The sequence below is a fragment of the Sceloporus occidentalis genome, unplaced genomic scaffold (genome assembly GCF_023333645.1).
Source record: "Sceloporus occidentalis isolate IW3139 unplaced genomic scaffold, rSceOcc1.0.p SCAF_1, whole genome shotgun sequence".
Lineage (NCBI taxonomy): Eukaryota > Metazoa > Chordata > Lepidosauria > Squamata > Phrynosomatidae > Sceloporus > Sceloporus occidentalis.
Window position 1 is genome coordinate 230633091 of NW_028316981.1, and position 22466 is coordinate 230655556.

Sequence of the window (22466 nt, forward strand, 5' to 3'; positions counted from 1 at the left end):
GTGCCATCTCATGATGCAGCTAAAGTGTGATAGCCTCAATTTAGTCAACTTGGCTTGTAGATAGAGTTTGGGCTTAAGAGTCCATGATTTATACACACAAAAAAGATATTTGTACACTCCAGAGAAAGGAATTGTTTTGGACATGTATAAACACTAAACAAACCAAATATGTTATGATAATAGTGTACAGGACAAAAAATATTGTTACTGTTTGTGTGTGTGTTTGTGTGTGTTTATAATTTTTATTAAGACAAACTATGCATATATCAAATACAACAAAATAAAGCACATACTAAAAAAAGTATTGTTACAGTTTAGAGTGAAAGAATCATGTCAAATTATAATCATTTTTGTTCTAACACTTTGTTTCTATAGATGCTCTCGCTTTTTGCAAAGCATATGCAAGCAAAGGGAATAACAGTTTTAAGAATAGAATAACTAATTATCTTACTACAGTAAACTGAACATGATATTTATTATTATTATTATTATTATTATTATTTCAGTTATAAATCTCAATTTTAATATTTTCTTGAGCAGGGTTTGGATTGTGCAACATTCTAGATGTTGTTATAATTCTCAGTTTTCCTCATCATTGTCTATAGTGGTTACTGAGATTTGCAATTCAGTAACATCTAGAGAGGGCACATGATTCACATTCCTCTTTTAATGACAGAAACTTTGAAATTATGAAACCCCAAACAACAATAGTAAAACTGAATGTCTTTTCTACCCAACTTTTAGTAATATGAGCTTTTCAAATTATCTTAGCAGCTGAGCTGGGGAAGTACCTGTAATATAATATAAGGTGGAGGATGGAGATGTTGAAAATGCCCATGCCTTTGTGTATGAAGAATTAGATTAGAAGCAACTGATATATATGCAGTCTGGAATTCTGTGTCGTATTGAATGTCCACAGATCCTATTGTGGGCAAAATGCATAGAGGTAATTTTCCAGATTATAATAGAAGCAGGAGAAGGAAGACTAGCTGGAATCATGCACATCCTTTTTATTTTCATTGTATGTCCAAATCTGTGATGAGGTTAAAGACTGGTGGGGGTACGGAGCAATAAAGTACAATAAATATTCTATTTTATTTCTGTTATAATTAATGTTTACATTTTTATATTTTTATTAAAAGAATCCAAGGCACATTCATGTAACTTGTTAGGGCCATTTCTCATGGTAACTGTGTAATGGGAGAATACATGCAAGCAAGTCTTCCTTTTCTGTTATTGTTGTTGTTGTTGTTGTTGTTGTTATTTTGGGGAAATGATCACACTTTCTTTTTCCCACTAACTATTGCAGGGCTGAGATCTTTTCTAGGTCTTGCCTTGACCCATGGTCCTAGCAAATACATAACCATTAGTTCCTGTTCACTCACACCTAGAAGCTGGGTTTGGTTGGCACCAGTCCCTCCTTGCACTTGCCGAGCCTTGAGTTCCTATCCTGTGTTGTTGTTGGTTGCTACTTTTTTGTTGTTGTTTTCCTGAACAAGAAAAATAATGCAGTACACCCCTCAGTTCCTGATTACTTTGGAAAAGCCACTTCAAATGACATTTCAACAGAAACATTTCATGAATTGTAAAGAAATATAAAGCAGTGTGTCTTGCTCTGTCTGTCAACTAAGGTGGTGGATCATATTTCTTAACAATGTCTATGTCTATTATAAGATTCTGAAGTTCAGTTGAGTTGCTGATGTTTATCTGACATTCTGAGGATGGATTCTTTGCTGAAACTGAGTTATAAGTCGCATTGTCAACCATTTAAAGGTCTTGAACATCACGTAGATAATTGTCAGCTTTGGCACTGGAGAAATCACTTGTTTGTCAATATCATATGCATCATTCAGCTCTAGTTTGGATGGAAATAATTGTCAAGCAGTACTGTTCCCATAGACAAGGCCTAAATACCCTGAAGGCACCAGATCCCATCTGATATGAGAAGCTAAGCAATGTCAGGGCTGGTTAGTATGTACTTGGTAGGGGACCACAAGGGAATGCCACGTTCTCTAGGCTATATTTCAGAGGAAGGCAATGACAAACCATCTCTGAGTATTCCTTGCCTGAGAAAACCCTATGAAATTCATGAGGTCACCACAGGTTGACAGACAATTTGAAGGTATACATCACAGAGAGAGATTGGGGGAGAGAGAGAGAGAGAGAGAGAGAGAGAGAGAGAGAGAGATATTCTGAAAATAACCAAAGCTATTTAAAAAGAGACATCAGTGTTATGAATGAGGAAGAAAGAAAGGAAGGAGACTTGTAAGTTGAATGTCTCCTTATCATGTGACACAGTGAAATAACATGAGCACATTGTCGATATCAGTGTTCTGATCATGTCAGTGATATGGGCAGAGACACTCACAATGTGATAATATATGATTAAAATGTTTCATGCTGGAACTTCTTGCCCATTTGGATGTGATTGTATGTTACTATAGTCCAGCTATCAGATTCAGGTCAGAAGAGTTTGCCAAAATTTAATTTATATATTATGGCTCACTTCATATATTTAAATTATTAAATTATCTTTATTACAACTGACAATTAAAAGGCTAAACACAACATCCTGAAAGAGTGTGTACAAATATTAGGCTAGAAGAAAGTGTTTCTGTTGGATGGTCCTTCGCAGAAATTTCATCAGTTCTTGCCCACCTTCTACATACACTTGTCTCTCAAAAGGAGCTGGGGAATGGACAACCAGGGGCTGAAGGGGACGCAGAGCTCGGTTATGAAGAGTTCTCAAAAATCGCCCCCTCTGGAACGGATTTGGAATGGAAGAGAGGGGAACGGAACGAGTGAGGGACTTCTGTGTGCGGTAAAATCTGTCCCCCACTCGTTCTACACTCGTTCTTGCCCATTTCATTCCGTTTTGAGACCGTACCGTGGAGGATCTCAGAGAGAGAGAGAGCAGCAGCAGCAGCAGGGTTGTCCTCCTCCTCCTCTCCCTTCTTCCTCTCTCATTCCTAAGTGTCCAGATGATGCCCCCCCCTTCCAAAATGAAGGCAGCCTCCTTCTCCTCCCAGCTCCCAGAAGATGCAGGGGTTGGGGATGGGAGCCAGAGCAAAGCCAGCTGGAGGCATGGTTTCCCCTCCTCCTCCCAGTTGCCATTTAATTAATCCAACACCTTTACATAGGCAGATAAAGCATACAGTTCCCTTATGTAGATTAATCTAAGGAAAGAAAAATTATTATGAAGGATTTTCCTTTCATATAGAGGGATGCCTTTCATTATTTCTGCACGTTTTAAATCCCCCCTCCATAATAATATGTTTCAAGCATACCGTATAATTAGAATATTATACTAGAGTATTCCATTATAAAAGGAAAATACATTATTGTAGTGGAAAAAACATTTTGAATATGGGTAGTTGGGAATACAGGAACTACATCGAACCATGGGTCTGAATACAAAATACATGGTGAGTTTATGTGTATTTGATATCAAAGGACTTTGTCATTGTGCATTTAGAATCAAGTTGTTGTTTTTCTGTGCCTTCAAGTCAGTTCTAATTTATGATGAACTTATCATGGGGTTCTCATGGCCAGATTTGTTCAGGGGAGCTTTGTCTTTGCCTTACTCTGAGGCTGAAAGACTGTGACTTGTCCAAGGTCACCCAGTGGGTTTCTATGACCAAGCGGACATTCAATATCTAGTCTCCCAGAGTCATAGTCCAACAATCAAATCACTTTACTGAGTTGACTCTTGTAGCAGGTAGCAGGTGTTATAGTTCTGATCTTTCCTGATTTGATTTATATTCAAGGCTGTTCACATCTTATCCATTATGTATTTCTCTTGGACTGACGTAAGAAATGAGTGATGCCCTGGTACAGCCAATTATATAGTAATGTCACACATAGTTGTTCTCCTTGTCACCATTTCTTTCCACAGATTTCTCATGGAATATACACATTCTTCAAAGCTACTAAAAACTCTTTAGTGCTTAGGACATTAGTTTGCTGCCCCATAACTAAACCTTCTCTGCATGACTTACAGTGAAAAATAACCCCTAAATTTACTTGTAAAAGTTATAAATTTAAATTACATTTACTTTAAATTGAGACCTAAATACAATTAAACATAAGGCATAAATACAACTTGTAGTCCCAGCTTGAGTAAACCTAATGAATCAACTACTTAGTTCTAAAACAATACTTATATATGTGTCATGGATTCAGTAGCTTTAATGAACTTGGAACTAGCATTTGTCTTTAAGCCAAATAAAGTACAAAATACAAAACGAAAACAATTAGACTACATTAACCAGCACAAAATTGCATTGATAAAACACCCAATCCAGCAAATTGCATGAATAATATATAGGGTTTTGACTGAAAAGTTGTTAAACTTTTCAAAAGAGACATGACTGTTTGATTATTGTAATTTTTTAATCCTTTAATTCTTTTAATTCTTTTAACCACTGTAATATGGTTGGGGTGGGAAGGAAATTAATGAGATGTATTTTAATTTTATATTGTGTTTTATATTGTTTTTTACTTGATGTGAGCCGCCTCAATCCTGCGGGAGAGGCAGCATATACATATACTCATCATCATCATCATCATCATCATCATTACAAGACCTTGGGAGAAATATTCAGAAAGTATTTGCCAGGTATAAAAAAGAATGGATTGAGAGTCAGGCAAGATGTAAAGAGGACATTCTACATCTAGGTGCTATCCGTGAGAAGGCTAGGTTTTCTTACCTTCTCTCCTAGTAGCCCCAAGTAGGCATGTGATGAAAACTCATTGCTGTTAACATACAGGATTTTTGGTTTTCTCCATACTCAGCTCGGGTATTTATGATCTCTGAAATCTGGCATATGTTCAAATTTGCAGACATAGCATTTTTAAATGAGCATCAGTGCAGACAAGTCAGTGAGAAATCTGATTTTCAGGACTTTTTGTATTTTCGTGGGGCTTTTTGGTTTAAGTAATAAAAGTAGCAGTGCCTCAGTCTTTCATTTTAACTGTGTGTGTTTGTGTGTGTCAATCAAGGCAATTCGAAGAGAGAGGAAAATCTGCTGTTTATAACACTTGTTCTTTGGGAATTTGTCAGGACTTTGGGAATTTGACAGGTTCATTTGTCCATGAGGGTGATCAACTTGAAATATCTCATAGTGAATAATAACATTTCCTGCCTCTTTTCCAGAACAGAAAGAATAAAGACATACATTTACATCACTAACCACCAGTAATGTTATCTCAATGCATATTCCAGTGAAAATTCTTTAGTAAAACCAAAGTATAAGCTGATAGTGTGACTACCTTCTTAGCATCAGAAAAATTCAATGTATCCATGAAGTGAATTTTGTAAAACTGAATAGCATGTAAAATTGAAAATATCATGCCTTGGTAAGGTGATAGAGGCTTCAAATTTGGGGTTTGAAATCTGGGCTTAAGTTTCATTTTAATGTAATGTCTTTTTAAAGTAGCTCATTCCAGATCTGATTTATGGTATAGCCTGCTCATAACTTAAAAATTGTATATGGGAGTATTTGACAGTGACTAGCTATAGATTGGGTTGCTTCTTGCTTCACTGGTAGCAAGACTACAGTCATGCTTTTAGGAACCACTAAGGTAATTTATCAGACTGATTAACATCATAAGCAGCAAAGGATATGGGTAATAACTCCTGGGTATTTGCTAATAGAGAAGCATAGGTATAGCTAAGAAACTTAATATTTTGGCATTAGAGAATATCATATGCTGAATTATTCTTAATACAACAGTTTGTGAGAAGAGATACTAAATGACTAAAGGGCATTTATTATATGAGTATAGAATGCATATTATACATTGAAATGTATTTTAAATCATGTAATATGATGTATGACATTGATGTTTTATGAACTGAGATATATCTTCTTTAAGATGCTGCTATAAAATGGTTTATATAAGTTATGTGCACATAGATTGTGAGATGTTCATGCTTACTAGCTACCAATATTAATTAAACAATTTTGAACTCTTAAACAGGGAAACTTTGAGGAGTCTTAAATTTCTAATCCTCCAGTCATTGAAACATCTGTGAGTGCTGAAAACTGAAAATTGGTAAGTTAAATTTTTATTAACGTGTAATTTGCATTAAAATTCTGTATAATGAGAGTTGAAACACTTGTTATCTGTGTTTGGAAATGGTCGTGGTCAAAATTCTTTGAATTAACCATAAATGAAAACCACTTAATTAAAACCAAGTTATCCCTGAATTAGAAATAAAAAACCTTCAGATTTTGAAAAACACAATCATTAGTTCAGATTCAGGTCCAATAACAGCCTAAGTAGTCGAGGTTTGCATGGCAAACTTTAGTAGAATTGGTGCTGAGGAAAGATAAAGATGGAAGAAAATATTACTTCAGTAGGCAATATTTAGTTGGATAGAACACTACTAAACTAATCGATGATGGAAAGAAGATAAGGGCACATAAGCTTCAAAGTGGGGAATTAAAACAGTAATGTTACTAAAATCGCTGAAGAGCATGGCATTGCAAGAAAATACTGACATCCCTTTGAGAATTTTGAATCCCAGCAAGGTTTTTTTTTCTTCAGACTGTCACGATGAATCTCTCTAATATAATGTTTAAGAATCACTTTATTAATGATAAAGGCACCAGCTCAAGTCGAGCTACTGCATTAATTGTTCATTGGTTTCATATGAGTGAAACACAGGGTACATAAGCATGGAAGTGTTCCTTTATTTACATAATAAATCAAATTAATGTTTTCTATAGTGAATGTGGACCCCTCCAGCATCCAAATGCATTCTAGAGCCTTGCCAACATTATGGTCAAGCTTATGGATTGTGGTCCCTTCCAACTCTATTAGTCTATGATTGACAGCTGTTCAGTGACACAAGAAAATAGATGTTTTATGTTGACTAGGCCCTGGTAAATAGTTTATGCTGTAGCCTGGCAGTTCAAGGATAGAAGTACAGCTTGAAACAGGCGAATAAACCTTTCTGGCAGCAATTTGCTTATTTTATATCTATTAGGCTTTGAGCAGGGTCATGTCCTCACAGTTCAGTTTTCTTTCTTTGGTTCTTTTCTACATAACCTCAGAGTACCCATTATTCATTTTACAGGATGCATTATCCAGCTGTGTGGGTTTGTAAAGTTGTCCTTGGCATATTCTAGGTAGAATTTGTTGTTTAGGAGTCCACTTCTACAACTTGCTGTGATGGAATGCTGAAATCAATCAGCAAAAGTGTCCTCATGCTTTCCTCTGCCGCAGACCACCTGCAACATCATTTATCACCAATGAAAGTTATCCTGTACAAGTGATATGTCAGTTTTTGGTATAAATCAAAATTTGAAATAAAATTCTTCCCATCCCAAGTTATTGGGAGGTGGGGTTAGTATGCTGCAGTCTTTCTCTTTCTGACTTTCTCTCTCTCTCTTTCTCTGCATATAATCATGATTTAGTCAAGGAAGTATAACAATAAATGAAGATAAAACTAAGAGTAGCAGTGATGTGGGACATCTGAGAGACATGAAACCATGTAAGGGCTTCTGTAAACCAGACAGTCCAAATTACTGTCTATTTTTAGTTCTTTGGCTCTTCTGTCAGCAATGCAGCCTGGGGAAATAAGCTAAAAGAGAGCTCCTATGCCTATTAGGATATAAGTTCTTGAATATTTTTAATACTCTTTCTAGATCAGACTTTCCATAGATTAGTGTTGTGCAGAGTAATATACTTGAGCAGGTTTATATTCTTACACATGTTTAGGACTGCTCCAATGGTCTTTGAATAATATAGTTTTATGTTCTCCTGTTGTTAATCTTCTTTTGCCTATAGAATTGCAAAAGTGCTGTTTTTGTGGAACCCCTGAAATATGGGAAAAAAAACAGAGCATGGAATGCTGGAATATTAAAAATATTTCATGCTTATAGTTAGAAACAGAGAAATCGTTCCTGCCACTATTAAAATTGTTGTTGCTGCTGTTGTGTTCCTGTTAATTCATTTGATAAGTAAAATGTTTTTAAAAAGAAATCATGGGGGTCATTGAGAATGCCATTTGGAGGCACAAACATTGCCCCCTGGTGGCACATTGTATTATTGCTTTTTCAGAAATGCTCTTTTTCTCATATTTTAAATCGCTTTCTCCAGTCTTTGTATATGCCTTGAAGAACTATGGTGACTGCATGAATTTAAGGGGTTTTTGTGGGGTTTTTTTAAGGGAAGATATCCTCAGAGGTGGTTTTGTGAGTTATTTCCTCTGAAACTATAGCCTCCAACACCTGGTATTCTTTGGCCATCTCCCATACAAATATTAAACAAAGCTGACCCTGCTTAGTGTCCAAAATCAGAGGGGGTCTGATACCTTTATGGTATTTAGGCACTTTCCAAAGACATTGGCCTATAGCTTCTATAATTTTATGGCTCCGGTAATAGGTTTTATTATATATCTGGACTGCGATATTATGAAATGCTTCCCTAAAGCATAGGATCAAACAATTTATCCAGTTAAGTATAGTACTAATTTGCATCTTTTTTCTTTACAACATATCAACATGGAAGATATAAAGGGGCAAAACAGACAGCAGGTAAGGGGCGGCTTAATGCCGCCCCTTTGAGTGCCAGATCAGGGCTGAGGAAACTGCACACCATGGCCACCAATCCAGCATTTTCCAGCCCCAAAAGAATCGGTAAAATGTGACTCTTCCGCATTTCTTCAGTGCAGCATATATAAGCACTGTGAGACTTCCTGCCATCTGGGCGGGCAGGCAGCATGACACCACTTTGGGGGTGGAGTCGGTGCATGAGGTGTGTGGCCCCCATGCCCCCACTTCACCCCGACGCCAGCCTTTTGGGCCAATCTGTACAGCCCCTAAATCACTCTTCAAACATCATCAATTGTTTGTCTGGATTGGAAGAGGTTAAGGCATGATGCTCCAGTCTGAGATAGGGGAATACTGAAGTGCAACATAAGTGCTACAAAGATTTCTTGTTAAATCATGGGTAAGAAGTTCTTAAATATAAATATTTTGACTGCCTCTAGTGATATGCAGAACATTTTTCTGCACTACTGAATAACTACACTTCATGCCTCCCCACTTGTTTAGAACCTTGAAGCGTGGTCCCAAGAGATAAATTTCAGGGCACATGCTTTGCATGCAAGGGTCAGGAGCCCAGTGTTCACTTCCTTCGCCCTCTACAAGCCCAGTGCTCTCCTACTGTCCTCCTCTTGATAACCCTCTGCTATGAACCTAAATGTAAGCAGTATAAGTAGCTGCAGAACAGGAATAGTTAACAATGTTATATGCTTGTTAATGAGTGTTAACTAGCAAATTTACCAATAAAGCCTTGCTGGGAAAAAATGAACATGATTTAGCATATAACTAGCTGAATTGATGCATTTATTTCCAAACTCTTAGTAGGGTCTATTAACCAAATATTAAACTTACTAAATCTCACTAGGGAAAATAGATAATGAATTAGTATAGAACTAATTAAATTTTATTAGTTTCAATCACTGAAAAGAATACTGTGTCACATCTCTGCCATCAGCCAAGAGTCTGAAGCCATCACCTTCACTTCTAGCACTTGTCAAATCCATACTGGCTAAAATTAAAATGCTAACAGAAGTATTCTGCTAAAATGTCAATGTGGTGTATTTTTCTTCTTCAGTAGTGTTTCAAAACTACATGTCTTCGGTGTCATGTAATAATGGTGTTGTTGTTATGGAATGCATAGGTAGTAATATGGGTTATATTGCCAGATTTGGATTTAGGCAGAATAATTCTTAAACTGGATTCCTGACCTCAATTCTTAAATTGAATATTTTAGGATCTGCAGGTTTGAGATTTTTTTCTTCATATAATATAATTTTCAAGAGAATGTTTCTGTTCTCTTTGTTTTGGAGTATTCAATGTATGATGCATTAAGTATTCCTCGGCACACAGTAAATTCTCTGCGCTTTCCTTTCAAGACGGATAGATAAACACTACCATCTCCACATGAGGCCAATGGGTATGATGACAATTTTGATTTGTATCTCACCTTTCTCCCCAAATGAGAGTCAAAGTGGCTTAACAAACAAACAGCTTATTTATGCTTTCTTCAGCTGCTTCTATCTGTGTCAAGTTGGCCATTAACTGAAATGCCATAGTCTGAATTTTACTTTTTTCAAACAGTCATATTGGGGTTTCCTTGTAGTTGTTACAAATTGAATAGTGGCATATGTGTGCCAGCCTCTCCTATTCATTAAGTGAAGAAAGGATTTTCATGACCCACAATTCTTCCTCTGCATGGTATTTTGACTTTGTCAGGGTGTGCAACTTTGTCCACCTCCCACTGTTTCCTTGCTTTGCTAAATATACATCCAGGATAATAACAATAATTATAAAATGTTAAACCAGCATCTGTTAGAAGACGTATTTTTCATTGCTGACAAATTCAATTAAAGGTAGTGCTAGCTAAACCAAATGAAACAACAGGTAGCTAAGGAAAGGTCAGTACCAAATTATTGCTCACCATACTAATTTCCCAAGCCATTAAGTCTGTAAAATTATGGGATTTGTTTTCAGATGTAAATTAAGTTATGCAATATAGTGCCCTGATCAGTTTATGTCCCCCAATCAAGTGTGAGGACACCCCAGGTGGTGAAATCCTTCTTCATATGATTCTCAAAGATATTTACCAAGATATCCAAATTTTAGACTGGGTGCCCAGTATGAAGGGTACATGTCATATTAATATTCTTGCAGTTCTCTACTGTACATGTCAACTACACATAAAAGCTATTATGAAGGGATTTTACCCCCTGAAGTAAAGCCTTCTGAAAAGGTAAACTGCAGAGGTCAAAGTTCATGTTGTTGTTGTTGTTGTTGTTATATGCAACAGGCGACTGCTTCAGTTCCCAAGGACAAGAAAACTGGAATCAAGTTAACTATATTCAGTTCAACCAAGCAGTCCTTTGCAATTATATGCCTCTGTGGTGATGTGAGTTCCTGCCTTAAGGATGTGAAATCAAAGCTAACAGCTTGAAACACTGCCGGTTTTCTTTCCCAAAATAAAGCGTGTAATCTTTGTTTTCTCTTTCATGGCAATATTAGAGGATTTCTTTCTTTCTTTCTTTCCTTTCCTTTCCTTTCCTTTCCTTTCCTTTCCTTTCCTTTCTTTCCTTTCTTTTATACTGATTTTATATATTATATATTTGTTAATATATTCTTTATTATATTGATCATAACCCACCTTTCCCCCATGCAAAGCATGGAAAGCATGGAGATTAAAATTGAGCTTCAGTTTACAAATAACTATACTATAGTACATTATTGTGGTAGCTTTTATTTTTAGTAAGTTAAATTACAACATCTGAGAAGTTCTGGAGGAATGCTACGGATGGCTACTGCTATTGGCTTCCATGCTGCTTATGATGTTTTCCTCATTCTACCTAATGTTAGTCCTGTTCTAGAGAAAAAGATATATAGCACACTATGCTCAAAAGTGCGGACTATTTTAGATTTGAACTATCTCACATTTGAAACTCTTGACTTCAGAAATATAACAGATGGCCAAATATAATACTTACACTACTGTATAGACATAACTGGGGTCTTTTCTGTTTTTGAGTGGTAACCAGTATACGAAAGACCAGCTGAAAAATGCTTAACAGAACTCTTCTTCATTTAGTTGAAGGCTTATTCGGCAAGATTATCTGACTATGGGATGAGACAAATGATTTTCTCTCCTGTCTTTATTATGATTTCTCACTCCACAATATTCTTGTTTATTGATAGGAAAATCATCATTGTAAAGGCTTAAACTGTTCTTCAGGAATCTTTGATAATGGACCACAGAATTTAAAAGACCGCCCCTCCCCAGTATTTCTCCCTTGATCCTCTCTCCCTTTCCACCCTCTGTTTCCTCTTCCCCTTCCTCCTCCTCTCTTGAAGAAAGGTTGCATCCATTGAATATTTTCCCCAGTCTACTGATATGTGGATTGTTTTATTAAGAAAGTTCAGGAGTATGTTGGAACCTGGCATAACATCATGATCCAGCAGAAAACGTGCACTGGAAGTATGGAGGGTGAAGGTTGCTCCTTTCTCCCTAGCCATGCAATGTCAGCTGTTCAGTAGCAAAATGCACTTTCACAGCCATCCAATGGCTATTGAGATCCTGGGATGGAGCAACCATCCCACAAGGAGATACTGGATATTTTCACTCCAAAATATCCATCTTTATTGGATGTCTCCTTGTACAACACCCACGAAAGTATTGAGGAATGTGATAGCCCTGCTTAAATATTTGAATGAAGCTTGTTTTTTTGATGCTTCAGAGACTGAAGTCTCGATCAGACAAGTGGCTTGGAACGTCTTCTGGTCAATCCAATGACAAGCATACTCTGAGCAGTGCGGGACCATGGTAGCCAGCCGCAGCGGTGTTTTGCAATGGATTTCTGGCAAGGAGTGCATTTTTTTCACTTCTTTTGCGGCCAGATTTGGGCTGCCTTAGGTGGTTGCAGCATGGCTTTGGTGGGGGCTTGCAAATTTGAATGCCATGGCCCCAGATCAACCCAAAGGTGGCACTTTAGGAGGAACTTCCTGACAGTAAGAGCTGTTTGAGAGTGGAACGCCCTCCATCAGAGAATGTTGGAGTCTTCTTCTTTGGAGGTTTTTAAACAGAGGTTGGATGGCCATCTCTTGAGGGCCCTTTGATCGTGTCTCCCTGCATGACAGGGGTTTGGAGTGTATAGCCCTTGAGGTCTCTTCCAACTCTGTGATTCTGTGATCACAGAAAGAAATCAGCGACCAAGTAGATTTAGGCCAATGTAAGAATTTTTATGTAGATTTACCAATTTTTACAAATGACTCAGCATTTTGTTTTGATTATACACCTGCAGATCCTTCTTACATAGAGTTATACATCACAAACCATGAAAATGTTTAATATCTCGGTTTGGATAGTCCATGCCATTTGAATAATGCTACTTCATTTTCCCAGGTCAAATAAGTCTTGCATCAGTCAAAGGGGGCACACATTGGGCAAATGGTGGTGCAAAGGCTCTCTGCAAAAACCTGAACAGGAACAGAAACAAAAGCCTTTTGAATAAACACAACCATGGTATACAATTATTTCTAGATGATAGTACTGCAGAAAAAAGATAGGTTGGAACAAAAAGTCTCAACTATTGTTATTCCAAATTTTATATAGATATAACACTATTAACCTGGTCTTTTACAACAGAGCCTGAATTAGAAAAAACCATGCATCACATTGCTCTGTAATGATGTGTGTGTCAGTGTGTAAAACAGTCAAGACAGTGGTGCTAGTTAAAGTTTTGTTTTTGTTTTACTTTTATAATCTGCCAGTTACAAGTGCCTGCATAATTAAAATAGTGTCAGACTGTTGATTTTTTACAACCATATCCATAAATGTAAGAGATTTAAGCCTGCATCTACATTGCAGAATTTATGCCGTTTGACACTGCTTTAACTGCCATGGCTCAATGCAGTGAAATTCTGGGTTTTGTAGCTTTGTGAGATATTTAGCCTTCTCTGTCAGAGAGCTCTAGTGATCCTGTAAAACTACAAATCCCAGGATTCCATAGGATTGAGCCATGATGATTAAAGTGGTGTCAAACTGCATTAATTTTTCATTTTGGCAGCAGCCTGAGCTAAATGAACGTGGTTTATAAAGGCAACCCACTGAATAGCTACCTGAATGAGGAAAACAATTTAAACTTAATTTAATTTCTTTCACAAGTTTTTTTTTACAGGTATGGGTCTTAGATCCTCTTCTTGCTGCCATCCTGCTCACTTGAATGCTCACTGAGCATTTGTACACCATGTTATTGTTTCTGAAAGCCAGATCAAGATCAAGCTATTTTATATTATATTTAAGGCATCCAAGGATTCTTCTTACACTTTGATTAATTGTGGTTTCCTTATAAAATTTTGTGCAGTGGAAGAGTTTCTTGGGGTTTGTCTGTCTTTCTTTTTTTTAAAAAAAAACAACAACAAACTTTCCAGCATTGTACATAAACATAATATTGCTCTGTAAGCATTTCACACAAGTGCTCAACATGATAGCTTCAGTGGTTGCAAGGCTGATCCACTTCATACAAGTGGGAGAAATGTTGGTTGCTTGAGGTAACAAAACAAGACCAGCAGATTATATCAGAAAGAATGCAATCATCTAGCATTCAGAGCCAATCTATGTATGAGCAGGTGGTTAAATATTAAAGATCATGTCATCCAAAACAGCATTTTCTAGTAGTTCCTACACACTTTGATAGAAGCACAGAAAGCTGTACTGTTGACCTACTTTTCAGTAAGATCTAAACTTTAGCCTGACAAGAAATGGTTGTGGTAGACCTATCAACAGCGAAGAGCACATTGTTAAAGCAAAGAAAATATGTACATTGAAGAAAAGATACTGTTAGACTTCCAGATGTGGGAATTCTTAACAGCAGGCCCTGTTTCTATCCCCCCTCCCTCTCTCTGTATGTGATGCAGGAAAAGAATACAGTTCCATAGCTCCTAAAAAATATAGCAGAAAGCTTCAGACAAAACCCATTTTGGATCAATAACTGTGTATACATTTCTCCATTAAAATGAGCATGTGCAATGAGTGCTTCTTTAATTTTCATTTAATGTAATGGGTTGAATGCATGTTAATTTTTAAAAACCTAGTTCAAGGAAAGGAAATACGTTGGAATTAATGGGAGCTCCCCTCCAATTCCAAACTGCAGCCACATCAAGAGAGGCCAAAGTCTTCAAGCCCATCTTTAGCTGCACCACAATTGTAAATTGGCTAAGGGTGCATATACTCTGCAAAAATAATGCAGTTTGACACCACTATCATGACTCTATCCTACAGAATTTGTAGTTCTGTGAAGTGCCAGCACTATTTGACAGAGAAGGCTAAAGACCTTGTAAAACTACAAATCCCAGGATTCCATAGGACTGAGATATAGTGGTTAAAATAGACACACACAAATGAAAGGGTGGACCCAATTTAAGGGGTTTGTGATTTTGATGCCCACCAGGAATGAGACCAGTTTAAAATATTAGCACAGCCCAATGGGACAAGCTCAGGGACATAATGAGAGGTGGAGATCAGATATATTAAGCCTGGCTACCCCCCGTCCAGCCTCTTTTTAACTAATGCAGCCCGCCCTCCCACCCTAAACTGAAGTGTGAACTTTGTTGGTTGTTTCAGGGCCGGGTAGGAATTTTCTCCCCTCTTCTAAGTTTTTTTTTTTTTTTTTTTTTTTTTTTTGCCTACCCCACACTGTAGGTAGGGACTGGTATGAGTATGAGGGTGCAGACTACACTGGGTGTCATCTGAAGTGGGAGGACACCCCAGTGCTCCCCAGACTTTCATTTGCCTGTTTGCAGAAATGGGCTGTGGCTTTTGTTTTCCTGCATCCTTTGAAAATGCTGGAGCTCATGTTCAGCAAAAGAGAAGGTATGGTACAAGCAAACAATGACTTTCCTTTCACCACCTCTGATGACCCAATGGGCTGAGAAAACAAAGACCATGCTCACACTGGAGGGGGGAAAGGGGGGGTCAGCTGTCCGCACCAGTTCCGTGACTCTTGCCATCTGGAGCATATCCACCTGTACCATTTGGGCTTGTGTTTGTACCTTTTCTCACAAGTAGCCACCACTATAACCTCGCTTCTCCATCCTGCAATGGTTCTCCTTGAGAGAATGCACCAAGGCCACTACTGCTGCCTCTTTGGGGCAGGGTCTTTGCCAGGACAGAGTGGGAGGTAATGCTGACACTGGGGTGGGAAAGATTATGGGTTGCCCCCCAGGTGGGGGAACTGCCAGAGGAGCCCACCACTGCTACCATCCTCCCTATCTTATTTGTCGTCTTCTTTCAGCTGATCTTCTGGGCCCTGCTACCTGGCCTGCTCCCTTGTTCACCACTCCCTGGCTTACCCTGGGACCCCTCTGGCTCCCTGTGTCCCTCAGGCAGGGCTGGAATGGAAGAAAGGAACTTAGGAAGGAGGAGTGCAGCCAGTAACCCCCTCTCCATTCCCCCAGACAACTCACTCTTTTGTACTTTTGGAACTTCTCACTTGCCCAGAAACCAGTGTTTCTTCCTGCAAGAGGGACGATTAGGGGATGAAGCCATTCAGGAGGAAAAGGGAAACATACATCACTGAAAGAAATTGCAAGGGCCATTTGTCCCAAACCTCCAAAGTGCAAAAGCTGATGGAAAATGGTTGAACGCTAGTGGTCTCATCAGGAGGGAGGGAGGGGTGAGGAAATTCTAGCCAGTGGGTATTTTCCCCACCTCCAAGAGCTGAAGGAGTAGCAGGCCACATCTAGGAGCACCACACTACAAAATCCCCTGCAGACCCCCTGCCTCCCCATGGAGTCCTGGATTCAGAATGGATGCACAAAAAGCAGAGGCTTCCTTTATTGACCCCCCCCCCCCTCTCATCCAGATTCAGAGGAGCCTGAAACCAACTATCCATCTTTGAAAATTCTGGTTTGGTTTGGCTTCCCTGGAAGCATGGTGGGACCCTGAGAGGTCTCTCCTTGGCCCTGTCCCACTCACCCCCCATTCCTTGCCACATGGTTGAGGTGGGAGTGGGATCAAGTGTTCCTACTTGCTTTCTCATTGCAATACCACCCACTCTAGATGGCTGGGGTAGCCTTTTCAGGTGACAGATGGTGGGAGGCAGGAACAGGAAGGGGGCTCCCTCTTTTCCTGGCCTTCTGCCCCCTTCCCACCAGCCACTACTGAGGAGGGAGTTTTGCCTTCCACCCTGGCCACTGCTCTTTGCAGGGCTCCCCCTCTGCCTCAGGCTGCCCAGGACTTAGTGGGCGGTGAAAGCAGAAACATCACTTGCACCATGAGCAAACCACACCTATCTCCAACACTGGCAATCAGTTACTGCACTGGGTGACACCAATCTTGGTGACATCAATGAGCACGAAGACTTTTTATTAAAATAAGGTATGGTGCAAACATTTGAGGGGGGGGGGTACTTTAAATGGTGCATGTGTTTTTTTTAAAAAACTCTTTGAAGTACCATGAGCAAGATCTGAGCCAGGTGACCCGGGATGTTTTTGTCTCCATCCTGTAGGCTTCTATAGCTTCATTCTACTGATACTCCATGACTCTACAGCAACTTTGGGATGATAAGAAGGGAGAAGCAATTGTGTCAAAAATGGTTGCAGATCTTTTCCTCAAGGGAGAATATAGCTAGAAGTCCTTTCACAATGCTTCTGATGGAAAAGTAACAGGGTAGCACCCCTTTATTACTGAACAGCCATCTGTTGTGGGTCTCTGGAGGCAACCAAATGCAGAATATTTTCTCCACCGGAAGAGCTGGCACTGGGACTACAAGACTTATTCTCCAAGAAACTGATGTTGAGATGCCCTGCCTTGGGGTGGTGGTAAGGGGAGGGGGGTGAAAAGTACATCTGCTTTGGGTTTCTGTACTACTTTATTAAATGTGCACTTCCCAAACCTAAAAATGGGTCAGAATGAAGTTTTGTTGTGGGTGGGTTGCAAACGTTTGTGCATTTAAAACACTGTACTCTGAAGATGCTTACACTTTTTAAAGTTAGAAATTGTGTACATTCAAAAAGCACGAATTAAAGTTTACACAAATTTAAAACAGGAAAGGAAAGAAAAAGGAAAACAAACAAACAGATGAGTGAAAATCAACTCTCCCACAACTTCGAGACTGGTTTGTTTTAGCAAGAGCTTTGATGCATTTCAGTCCACTTCCTCAAACATACTGATGGAACATACTAATGCCACATAATCCACAATATTTATCCTGTGGAAAGCTTCTTCTTCTTCTTCTTCTTCTTCTTCTTCTTCTTCTTCTTCCTGGGCACTACTCTCACTAAGCAGATTTATCTTTTTCACACCTCAGAACTAAATGCCAGCCTGACAGATCTGTATCATCTTACAAGTCTGTTCGAAAGTTTATGGACAAACTGTGTCTTTATGTATGCTATAATTCTCTGATTTCACCTCCACAATATACTTGTGGTTAGATACCTGTGATTCAGACTCTATCAGTGCATCTAAAGGAGTAGACTTAAATCCATGAAAGGCAATGCAAAAATAAATTGTTCTTAAAGGTTCTCCTTTAGAGTCCTTATCCCCACTCCCGCTTTCCTCTTGATGCTGTGACAGACTAACACAACTATCTCACTGTGCACTTTTAAAGACATTTAAAAAACCTTTAAAAAGGAAGGGTGGAATCCACACAGACTTCCAAAATACACAGAATCTGATAACGAAACAAGGTGAAATGCACTTTGAATGATAAAGGAACATAACCTAAGCAAAATCTAGCCCTGTATGTAAACCATGGTCAGCAGAGGTGAAGCACCTTCAAAATGTTCCCTCAGTCCTGAAATTTTTAGCATTGCACGGAGCATGACACTGAAAATTGTTCATACCTAGAACTCTACACTTGCAGTGTTCACATTTCCTCTGCTACTTTGCCTGCCCTTTTTCTTTGGCTACTCCAGCTGTATTTCTTATTCTAATGTTAGAAATTGCTGGGCTGATGGAAAATGTCATCATGTGGAGGGTGTGTGTGTGTGTTCAGGATTCTTATTTGGGGGCAATGGCCTCATTTTGATCCCCCTTCCCAGTAGTTGCACCCCAACCTTTGGAATCATTTCCACGTTGGTTGAGGATGCACCCAGTGGCATCCATCCTGCAATGCAAAAGCTGATCCTTCTCTTCTCTAAGTTCCTTTGTCTTTGAGTAGGTGAAGCGGTCAAGAGCCAGAGTGGGTTGAGAACCAGAAGGGTGTTTTAATAGGCATGTTGTGCTTTTTATGGTGTGTGTGTAGAGCCAGAATGATGTAATGGTGTGAGCACTGGACTATGAATCTGGAGATTGGGCTTTGAATCGCCAGTTGGCCCTGGAAACCCACTGGGTGACCTTGAACATGTCACATTCTCTCAGCCTCAGAGGAAGGCAATGGTGAACTACCTCTGAACAAACCTTGCTGAGAAATTCTTGTGATGAGTTCATTTTAGGGTTGCCATAAGTTGGAAATGGCTTGAAGGCACACAACAACAAGATGAAAAGGTCAACAGAGGCAGTAACTACAGTTTTTTCTCAAGAACAATCAGCAGATTTGTTCCCTCTTGATTTTGTACATATACAGTAGTCACGCCCCTTACACGGTGGATCCGTTTCGGACCCTCCCACATAAGGGAAATTGCACATATGCTCAAATCCCAATTGGTATAATGGGATGTGCTCCCGTGGTGTGTTGTGGGGTGTGCGCCATGGGCATGCGCCCCCTTGTTTTGATTGGGGCTTGCCTTCCACATGAGCTCAAGTCATCAGAAGGCAAGCCTGCGATGGGCCAACTGTAATTACATAAACTCTTTTCCCTTTTCTGGCCAAACAGAGGGATGTTTGTACACTTGTCCCTCCATATTCGCTAGGCACAAGACCCCCGTGAATATGGAAAAACCACAAATAACAAAAACACCATATTTTTATCTGAGAGGACACTTCTCTATGAATCTCTAGGCCCTCCATTGCAACTCTGAGGTCAACGTCCGACAGACACTGACCATACAACTAGACTGGAGGAGCTACAAAGGTTAGTAGAGTATTCTCTGTAGGAATCTCTAGGTCCTCCAGTGCAACTTTTAGGTTAAAGTTGACCATAGAGTTGCACTGGAGGACCTAGAGATTCCTACAGAGAACATATGAATAAAATACGTGAATAATCAAAGCCACAAATATCAAAGCTGCAAATATGAAGGGATGAGTGTATATCTAAACTAAAACTATTCAAGCTTTAATCCTGAATTATGTGTGGGATATGTGAGCCTCACCAGATAAAGGTGATTCAGAAATCCCATCATACTTTGCCATTAGCTGAGCTGAATGGGAGTGAAGGGACAGAAGTCCAAGAACATCTGAAGAGTCAGCATCCCCCAGCCTTATCCTAAATAAACAGTACTACTGGGTCATAAGTGCTGCTAAGATTATTATATTTGCCCTTTAAAAAAAACAGAGCTAGAAATTGGAAATCTGGGCTCCAACAATCTTTAATGTCTCCATTAATTGCACTTGCCAGTTTCTTCAAAGGTAGGTGACAAAATGAATCCAAATACACAATCTGATTTACACAAATAGCTCAGTAAATGAATACAGCCAACAATGTATTGGCTAGAATATTGAAAAATGTGTCTGTATTATCTTCTCTTTTAATTAACTCATGCCTTGGGGACAATAGGTTGACATTTCTGCATTTTTGCAACACTGCAAAAGTGAACTTCTTTTTAAAAAATCAACTTGTTAAGGAATGTCTCTGTGTGGTTATCACTGACATAATTGAGACCTGGAAAGACTGTACTGCATTCCTGACAAGACTTTTTTTCCTCCATAAAAGTAAAAATTCCATAGGATAGGGGTATCATAAAGCATGTTCACACTTGGTTCAATCAATTGCAGATAGGATATTTATTTCTCTGCCTCCACATCAGCTGTTGCTTTTAAACCATTGTTAAGGTTTTGTTCATTAGCCTACAGCCATTGTGATAGTGGCAGAACAAAAATTCAGCTAAGTGTAGTTGTGCTTGATTTAACTGCCACACAGGCACCACAGGCAGTGTACACATGCATCTTACAGTTGTTTCCACCATCCAAAACTGTTAGATTTAAACACTGATATTTAAAAATGAGACATAAAATAATATATAAAAATAAAAGCCATTTTTTCATGGGCCTAAGCATCAAAGTAAGTTTGGCATCACAGCATACATGGGGCAAAGTAGAATTTCAAAAGAATAAAAGTGTCTTCAGATGGTACTTATTGCATGATGTCATGTCTCGCCTGTTGCTCCGTTACATTTAAATTGTTGGTGGAGTTCACCTTTTCATTGATGGGGAAAACCTGTCAATGGCAACGAATATTGCTCCTATTCCATTAGGCACCCTGATATGATAGGTCCCTTCCACTCCAGTAATGATTTGACATCAGTAATGGGGCATGATTCACCTCCTCTCTCCCCCCTCCTCCTTGCTATTCCCAAGCAGGCCTTTTCATTCTTATTTTTGCTGTGATTACATAATTTTTGCAGTGATTACATAATTATGGCTAAATATTTTTAATCATTTCCCCATAGTTACAGAATCATGACAAAAATAAAAATAAGTTGAAAGGCATGCATGCACTGAGTTGGGTATTCATGAATGTGATTGTTGTGGGGGGGGGGGGGGGAACAAGCTGGTGTGATAAAGTCCAGTGTTTGCAATATGTATACATCTTGCTCCCCTTCCTTCCACTCTATGCAATCTTTATAGGCTCCTTCACCACCTTAAAACATGGAAGACTACAATGCTGCAGGAATCTTGACTTAGGGCCTGTAGAGACTGAGGGAAAGGGGCGGACAGAGGCTGCCCCTCTCTCCCCCAGATCGTGACCATGCCAACCAAATGGTGTGGCAACAATGCCACTGCTGAGGCACCATTAGTGCCCTTGTGTGCCGTGTCATTTGGACGCAGCACACAAGGCACATCATCATCGCACGCGCCATCTGAACAGGCACACCCCAAGATGGTGCCTGGGCAGTGTGGTAGGGCTCGGGAGCGTGAGGACGCTCTGCTCTCCTGAGCCCTAATTTCGGGCCCAGGCCGGTGCAAATTGCTGGTCTGTACTGGGTGTTAGTTTGTCTGGCCTGCCTTGTAAGCAGAAGTATGTTTTAGAAGTTTGATTATCAAATTACTGCAGTCAGCTATTGAGACAGTGCAAATCAACTGCAGTAGCAAGTACTTTCAAATGTCAATTGAAAGATATATGAAATCTCCAGGGGGGGGGGGTTTGTTTTGTTTATTTTGCCAACTTTATAATTGTTTGAATACGTGTCAGTTCATTTTATACCATTTCTCTAACATGCTCACAGATAAGCCCAGGTCATAACTTGTGTATCAGTGCATGGGGCCAGCAGGATGCTTGTTATTACATTTGAGATAAGGAGCACAATACGTGTTTACCATGTGCCATTTTGATTACTGTATTCACATAATAAAAGAAGATTTCCCCACCTAATTGTTTTTGGAAATGCAGAAATGTGTGGCCATACTTGCACAAGTAACGAGGTGACAATAAATGTAGAGATGAATAATAAGTGTTTGGTGGTGTGTTTGCTCTTTGTAATTTGTTTCTTCTCCAGCTATTGATGAATATCCTCAGGCTTTCCTCCCAGTTCCCCTCACCCATTTCTTTTCCTTGTCATTTCTTAGTAATAGAAGACCCAATTTTTCCCTTTCCCTCAAATGTAACACTTTAATAAACAGCTCTTCTTAATCAAATGACTCCTATTTTTGAGGATTCCAACTACAATATATATGCACATATTTTTAAAATAATAAATAATTCAGGTTGCTGAGGAAATAAGACTGCACTGAATGTAAGGACTATCCAATTTAGTACAAGCTTTTATTGTCCTTTTCATCTGATAAAGTAATGAATATTTACTCATTGGCGGGTTATAGACCGCCGC

The 22466-nt window shown here is 39.2% G+C and overlaps 1 protein-coding gene across 11 annotated transcripts in view; it reads left to right on the forward strand.

Annotated features, from left to right (window-relative positions):
* PTPRD (protein tyrosine phosphatase receptor type D) overlaps nt 1-22466 on the forward strand; it is a 1452104-nt gene that overhangs the window by 387834 nt on the left and 1041804 nt on the right. For all 11 annotated transcript variants that reach the window (XM_089489811.1, XM_089489739.1, XM_089489757.1 and 8 more), the window contains exon 3: nt 5983-6057. The gene's annotated coding sequence lies outside the window, so the exon portion shown is untranslated. The remainder of the gene's footprint in view (nt 1-5982; nt 6058-22466) is intronic.